This window comes from Hemiscyllium ocellatum, chromosome 1, assembly GCF_020745735.1.
Source record: "Hemiscyllium ocellatum isolate sHemOce1 chromosome 1, sHemOce1.pat.X.cur, whole genome shotgun sequence".
NCBI classification, from domain to species: domain Eukaryota; kingdom Metazoa; phylum Chordata; class Chondrichthyes; order Orectolobiformes; family Hemiscylliidae; genus Hemiscyllium; species Hemiscyllium ocellatum.
In genome coordinates this window covers 75,862,194-75,870,658 of record NC_083401.1, presented here as the reverse complement: position 1 = coordinate 75,870,658, position 8,465 = coordinate 75,862,194, and positions in this window count along the sequence as shown.

Sequence of the window (8,465 nt, the reverse complement as noted above, 5' to 3'; positions counted from 1 at the left end):
TGTGCAGGTTAGGTGCATCAGTCTGGGGTAACTGTAGAGTAATAGGGTAGGGGATGGGTTTAGGAAAGTGGTGATGCTGGGCCAAATTGCCTGTTTCCACACTGTAGGGGTGCTATGTAAAATCAGATTGTTCCATCAAAGACACTTAGCAGGCTAGTGATGCGAGAAGATAAACACTTAGATCTGCAAATTGACTTCATCACATAGAACTTGATGATATTCTCCAAATTGACCTGCTACATCTCACCCTACACTTCAAATACCAGCACCTACAGGAAGAAACAGCAGTTTCCACATTACGTAGTATATGGATAATAATTGTTGAAGAATGATCTGATTACATTCAGTATATCAAAAACATGTGACCAACTATATTGATCCTTTCAGAATCAGCCAGGTGAAATGACTCCACAGAGGCCAGTATCCTGTCACCCAGTCACCGTTTATTTATACATGGTGAGTCCTTGACATTAAATCAGCTCCCTCAAGCCAGCTCTGCAAGTGAACAGGATATCTGACACTCCTGTTCTTATCTGTCAGCAAGGACTCCCTGATTGGATCAGGTTAAAATGCCCAATCAGGAACTGATATTTTATTGGTTCTACTTCGCTGCCCATGTTACACCAGGTACCCCTCGAAGAATCATTTTTAAAGAAGGCAGGTCGTCATACGAAAATATTTGTGACCTGATACTCTCCACAAAGCCATCACTCACACATGGGCATAAATTGAATACAAAGATCCACAAGGGAATCAGTATATTGGCCAGGCATCAACACTGACATTGAAAACCTTGTTAAGATCTGTCAGTCATGTCAAGAATATATGTTAAATCAACGCAAAGAACCATTGATGCCACATGAATCCACAGTCCATCATGGTCTAAAATCACATCCATTCTTTTACATGTCAATGGAAATGACGGCATCATCATTGATCACCACCTTACCAAGTATTCATCATTATTCATCAGTTGCATAATACACCAAGTACACACTCTAAGCTACATTTTTTATTTGCTTATTAGAGATTATTAGACAATGATCAACAATTTCCAAAAGCCATTCCAGGACATGTGTGAGAAATGCTGTACCAATCACACCATACTAGATCCAACAGTCGTGCTGAGCATATGATTCAGTCAAAAATCTAATCACAAATGTAGACAGACCAAACAAGATCTACATATTGCACCATTTGAGAGCAGCATCTCTGAATATAGTCTTTCCATCATCTGTATGTTTGGTAGACCAGTGAATACCGATTTACTGATTCCTACCCAAATTACTATTTAGGAAAGGAGAAAGTGAGGACCGCAGATGCTGGAGATCAGAGCCGAAAATGTGCTGCTGGAAAAATGCAGCAGGTCAGGCAGCATCCAAGGAACAGGAGAATCGAGGAAGAGAGCTTCTTCAAGGAAGGCATCCTTGAGGAAGAGAGCTTCTTCAAGGACGGTATCCTTGAGGAAGAGAGCTTCTTCAAGGAAGGCATCCTTGAGGAAGAGAGCTCAGGAAGAGAGATTCCTGAGGAAGGGCTTATGCCTGAGGCGTCGATTCTCCTGTTCCTTGGATGCTGCCTGACCTGCTGCTCTTTTCCAGCAGCACATTTTCGGCTATTATTTAGGAAACTTGAGCACATCTTGTAAAACTGGAAAAGAAAATGACCAACATAAACAATAAAAATGCAACTACAGAAGTGTAAAAATTCAAAGTGATTTGACAAGTTCATGTTCAGGGTCTCTGAGAAGATAGATGGCAACCAGTTGAGGGGATGGGAATGTGTTCAGAGCCAAGAGCTTATGGGGTCCACACAAATGACAATGCAACATTAAGATGGAACTGAAGACAAAGCAAATCTGACCCAGTTTTCTAAGCCACTTCCTGGTTCTATTGCAACCCATCCACACTCCACACAAATAGGAATGTCAGAGAATTTCACTGATGACTGTGGGTAATCCATGGCACCTCCAGGCAAAGTCACCATCACAAGACCTGGATGAATCAGCAATTTCCCTATATGTTATAGAGACATAATAACTCACTTGTTATTTGAAATAGTCAAACTCTGTTTTGAAAATGAGGAGAGGTTGTATTTGTACCTTGCATTAAAGAGAATTCACCTTTAAGCACTCAGTAGACCATGCATATGCAACGCTGCGATTTTGGCAGGCAGTTGGATTGCTGTGGGTTTGCAAACTGCACAAAGAGAAATTAGTTGGTTTCCTGTAATGTCTGCTTTATAATATATGTGTTTTACTGGTTTAAATAAGCTAGCCCATTGAATTAATCAATATTTGACAAGGGATTGTTTATTAGGCTACTATCAAACATGACAAAGTCAGCTTTGATATCTATAAATGGATTAGTTGTTGGAACATTGGCAGGTTTTGAAATTTTACTCTATGTGGCTGAACAGTGACAAATAGTAAAAATGAAACCAAACAACTGCAAAATGTCATTGATTGACTGGCAAAATGAACAAACAAGTGATGGATGGAATTTATGACAAAGAAGTGTGAGATAATGCAAAACGGAAAAGGAAGGCAATGAGTAATAGTATCAATGCCAGGTTCTTAATACAGAGATCCAGGTACTATTCTGACAACGCAGATGTTGGAATTTGAAATCAATTAAACAAAAAATCTGGATTTACAAGTCTAATGATCACTGTGAAATTGATGCAGATTGTTAGAAAAATCCATTTGGTTCACTAATGTCCTTACTTGATCTGGCCTATATTTGACTCCAAACCTATAGCATTGTTGTTGACTGTCCGTGTAATTAAGGATGGACAATAAATGCTGGTCATGCCAACAATGCCTACATACGTGAATAAATCGTGATATAAAAATATGGCACATGATCACACAATTTTAAGGAATGTTCAGTGTCAGAGGAACCTGGGGGTTCATGTACATAGATCTTTGGAGGTGGCAGAGCATGATATAAAAGAAGTTTGCAAAATATATGGCACATTTGTTTTGTAAACAGAATAATTGAGTACAAAAGTGAGTGATTATGTTGACTTGTTATAAATCTCTTATAAACCACACTTCAGAAAAGCTATGACGGTGCTTGAAAGAGAGCAGAGGAGAGATCTTAAGATGGTTTTAGAGAGGAGGAATTTTTGTCTGATGTTAGGTCAGAGAAATGTGGTTTATACACATTAGAGTAAAGGAGATTGAGGGGGGATTTGATAGGAGTGCTCAAGATTATGACAGGTTTAGATAGAGTAGATTAAGAAAATCTGTTCCTATTAGCTGATGATAATGAACTAAGGGACACAGTTTTAAAGCTTGAGATAAGAGGTGTAGAATGGATGTGAGGAAAAAGTCATATTTTGTTTTAATTTTTACCTCCAAAAATATTGAAAGATGAGATGTCAAATCATTTTGAAAGGAAACTGAGTGGACACTCAAGAGAAATAACATTGCAGGGCTTGGAGATAAAACAGGGGAATGAAACTGATTGGAACATTGAAAGCTGTGGGGTGACCTTATAGATGTTTATAAAATCATGAGGGGCATGGAAAGGATGAATAGCCAAGGTCATTTCCCTGGGGTGGGAGAGTCCAGAACTAGAGGGCATAGGGTTAAGGTGAGAGGAGAAAGATTTAAAATGGACACGGGGGCAACTTTTTCATACAGATGGTGGTGCGTGTAGGAAACAGGCTGCCATAGGAAGAGGTGGAGTCTCAATTACAACATTTAAAAGGCACCTGGATGGGTACATAAATGGGAAGGACTTAGAGAGATATGGGGCAAGAGCTGGCAAATGGGAGTAGATTAATTTAAGATATCTGGATAGCATGAATGAGTTGGACCGAAGGGTCTGCTTCAGTGCTGTGCAACTCTATGATTGAATTTCTCGACATTGGAATTAAGAATTAAGTTTTATTGTTGTGTGTACTCAAACATAGAAGTACAGGAGTACAGTGAAACGTGTACAAAGTCACCATTCACTGGTGCCATCTTAGGTAGAAAAACTTGAATTAAAAGAAAAACTCATCTAGATAGAAAAACCAGAACAAACATCTAAGATACAAAACCAGATTTTAGAAAAAAGGCAGAAATTAAAAAATAAAGCCAAAAAGAAAGGGGGGGATGTGTCCAAATCTAAAAGTCTTATCTCCATGAGGTAGCCTTATCTCCATTATGTAAGTGGGCCTCCCTCCCCAAAGCCTCAGGTTTCAGTGCAGCCACAGGTCCTCGCTACAGAAAGTAGCCTGGATTTGACAGAGCAAATGGCCTCCTTTCCTCCTGTCATAACATTATAGAGAGCATTTGAAGCCCCTCTGAAGGTAGTTTCAGAGTTCAATAGGCCGTGTTATAGTCATGGACTCATAGAGATGTACAGCATGGAAACAGACCCTTCGATCCAACCCGTTGATGCCGACCAGATATCGAGCCTAATCTAGTCCCACCTGCCAGCGCCCGGCCTATATCCCCCCAAACCCTTCCTACTCATCTACCCATCCAAATACCTCTTAAATGTTGCAATTGTACCAGCCTCCACCACTTTCTCTGGCAGCTCATTGCGTACATGTACCACCCTCTGCGTGAAAAAGTTGCCCCTTAGGTCTCTTTTATATCTTTCCCCTTTCACTCTAAACCTGTGCCCTCTAGTTCTGGACTCCCTGACCCCAGGGAAAAGACTATTTATCCTATCCATGCCCCTCATGATTTTGTAAGCCTTTATAAGGTCACCCCTCAGCCTCGGACACTCCAGGGAAAACAGCCCCAGCCTTTCAGCCTCTCCCTATAGCTCAAATCCTCCAACTCTGGCAACATCCTTGTAAATTTTTTCCGAACCTTTTCAAGTTTCACAACATCTTTCCAATAGGAAGTAGACCAGAATTGCACGCAATATTCCAACAGTGGCCTAACCAATGTCCTGTACAGCCACAACATGACCTCTCAACTCCTGTACTCAATACTCTGACCAATAAAGAAAAGCATACCAAACTCCTTCTTCACTATCCTACCTACCTGAAACTCCACTTTCAAGGAGCTATGAACTTGCACTCCAAGGTCTCTTTGTTCAGCAACACTCCCTAGGACCTTACCTTTAAGTGTATAAGTCCTGCTAAGATTTGCTTTCCCAAAATGCCGCACCTTGCATTTATCTGAATTAAACTCCATCTGCCACTTCTCAGCCCATCTGGTCAAGATCATGTTGTAATCTGAGGTAACCTTCTTCGCTGTCCACTATACCTCCAATTTTGGTGTCATCTAAAAACTTACTAACTGTACCTCTTATGCTCGCATCCATATAATTTATGTAAATGACAAAAAGTAGAATACCCAACACCGATCCTTGTGGCACTCCACTGGTCACAGGCCTCCAGTCTCAAAAACAAACCTCCACCACCACCCTCTGTCTTCTACCTTTGAGCCAGTTCTGTATCCAAATGGCTAGTTCTCCCTGTATTCCATGAGATCTAACCTTGCTATTCAGTCTCCCATACAGAACCTTGTCGAATGCCTTACTGAAGTCCATATAGATCACATCTACTGCTCTGCCATCATCAATCCTCTTTGTTACTTCTTCAAAAAGTTTGTGAGACATGATTTCCCATGCACAAAGCCATGTTAGCTCTCCCTAATCAGTTCTTGCCTTTCCAAATTCATGTACAGCCTGTCCCTCAGGATTCCCTCCAACAGCTTGCCCACCACCGAGGTCAGGCTCATCGGTCTATAGTTCCCTGGCTTGTCCTTGCCACCCTTCTTAAACAGTGGCACCACGTTTGCCAACCTCCAGTCTTCCGGCACCTCATCTGTGACTCTCGGTGATACAAATATCTCAGCAAGAGGCCCAGCAATCACTTCTCTAGCTTCCCATAGAGTTCTCGGGTACACCTGATCAGGTCCTGGGGATTTATCCAACTTTACCCGTTTCAAGACATCCAGCACTTCCTCCTCTGTTATCTGGACATTTTGCAAGATGCCACCATTTATTTCCCTACAGTCTATATCTTCCATATCCTTTTCTACAGTAAATACTGATGCAAAATATTCATTTAGTATCTCCCCCAGTTTCTGTGGCTCCACACAAATGCCGTCTTATTATGTTGAAAGTTTTGATTTTGAGATCTTATCTTTTTCCCACCTCTGCATTTCATCCACTTTAGACCACGGCAAGAAGGCTAAGCATGACATTACTTATCAATATTTAGCTCATTGATATTATCTCCCAAACCCAAACCCTACCTCTCTCCCCACCCCAACCTCACTGTGATCTTTCAATTCTGTGCTGTAAGCCTGTTCTCCAGGAGAGCTAGAGGTCACCAGTTAGTGACATCAGGTCCAGCAAAGCTGGAAATTGGCAAAAAGATAAAAATAAGCCCTTAATATGTGGAAATAAATGAAGCAGGGCTAATGAAGAGCAAATTATGCTTAACAAATCTATTAGAATTTTTGAGGGTGCAGCAAACAGAATAGACAAGACAGAATCTGTGGATATAGTATATTTAGATTTTCAGAAGGCTTTTGATAAGCTTCCTTATAAGAGGTTAGTGGAAAGAATTAAACTCATGGGAGAGGGAGGAATGTATTGGCATGGATCATGGATTGGACAACAGCAGGAAACAGAGAGTGGGAATAAGTAGGTCTTTTTCCATGTGGCATGCAGTGCCTAGTGCAGTACCATGAAGGTCAGTATTTAGTCTCCAGCTCTTCCTGATTTAAATGATCTGGATTAAGGAACCCAATGGACAGAAAACTGAATGGGATTGCGAATTATGAAGAGGAGGTAATGGTGTTTCAAGGCAATTTTGAGAAGTTAAGTGCAGAGCCAACTTAAAGGCATGTGTAGGTAAATGTGAAGTTATACTCTTTGATGTAAAAAGAGAAAGGAAGGGTATTACTTAAGTGGTGATATATTGGGAAATTTGTGTGTAGGAAGAGATCTGTGTCCTCGTATACCAGTCAATGAATGTAGATCGGCAAGTTCAATAAGTTATTCTGAATTCAAAAGGTACATTGGCCTTGATTATAAATCTATTTGAGTTGAGTTGTGAAGTAGGGATGTTTTAACTGCAGGTATACAGGTGACACTACACCTGGAGTATTGAGTACAGTTATAGTCTCCCTCTCCAAGAAATGATATACCTGCCATAGACAGAGTGCTACAGGGTTTCACTGAGACTAGGGTTGGCAGGACCTTCCTAGGAGGAGAGATTGGCTTGTATTTACTCGAATTTAGAAGGTAAGTGAGAATTTAATTGAATTGTATAAAATTCTGGCAGGGCTGGACAGATTAGATGCAGGGAGAATGTTTTCCCAAATGGGGAGTCTAGAACCAGGTGGTACAGTAGTGGTACAGTGGCTAAGTAGTCAGCACTGCTGCCTCACAGCGCCAGAGACCCAGGTTTGACTCTAGCCTTGGGTGACTGTCTGTGCAAGTTCCCTCTGGGTGGTCCGGTTTCCTCTCATAGTCCAATGGTGTGCAAGGTGCTTTGCCGTGGTGAGTTGCCCATAGTATCCTGGCATGTATAGTTTAGATGGATTGACGATAGAATATGTGCAGTTACAGGGATAGAGTAGGGGGGTGACTCTGATTGGGATGCTCTTTGGAGAGTTGGTGTGGACTTGTTGGGATAAATAACCTATTTCTACACTATAGGAGGTCTATGACACAGTCTCAGTGTACAGGGTAGACCACTTAAGATAGACAGGTGGAAGAATTTACTTATTTAAAGGATAACAAATCAGTGGAATTCTCTACAACAGAACACTGAGTAGTCCAAGTCATGGAATATATTCAAGAAATAGATTGAATTTCTAGGTACATTTCTAGATTTTAAAGATATCAAGGGGTATGAGAAGAAAGTAGGAATATAGTATTGAGATAAATCAGCAGCCATGCCTATATTGAATGGCAGAGCAAGTTCAAAGTTTCAAATGGTCTCGTCCTGCTTCTAGTTTCTATGTTTAAAACTTCAAATGCAAGGCCTCAGTAAATCAGATCATTCACAAAAGAATACCCATACTTATACTGGAAAGAGTACAGAAGAAATTTACAAGGATGTCACCAGGGCTCAACTGTCTGAGTTACATGGAGAGGTTGGACAAGCTAGGATCATTTTCTTCAGAGCGTAGGAGATTGAGGGGGGTCCTTTTAGAGGTGTATACGATCATGAGAGGCATGGATAGGGTGAATGTAATCAACCTTTTTCCCATGATTGGGGAATCAAGGATTGGAGGGCATCAGTTTAAGGTTAGAGGAGAAAGAATAAAAAGGAAACGTGTGGAGCAATATTTTTACGCAGAGGGTGGTACGCATATGGAATGAGCTGCCAGCGGAAGTGGTTGACATGGGTACATTAATAACATTTAAAAGGCATTTGGACAAATACATGGATACGAAAGGTTTAGAAGGATATGGGCAAGTGCAGGGAAATGGGGTTAGCATGGATGGACATTTTGGTCAGCACGAACCAGTGTGGGCCAAAGGGCCTGTCTCTAT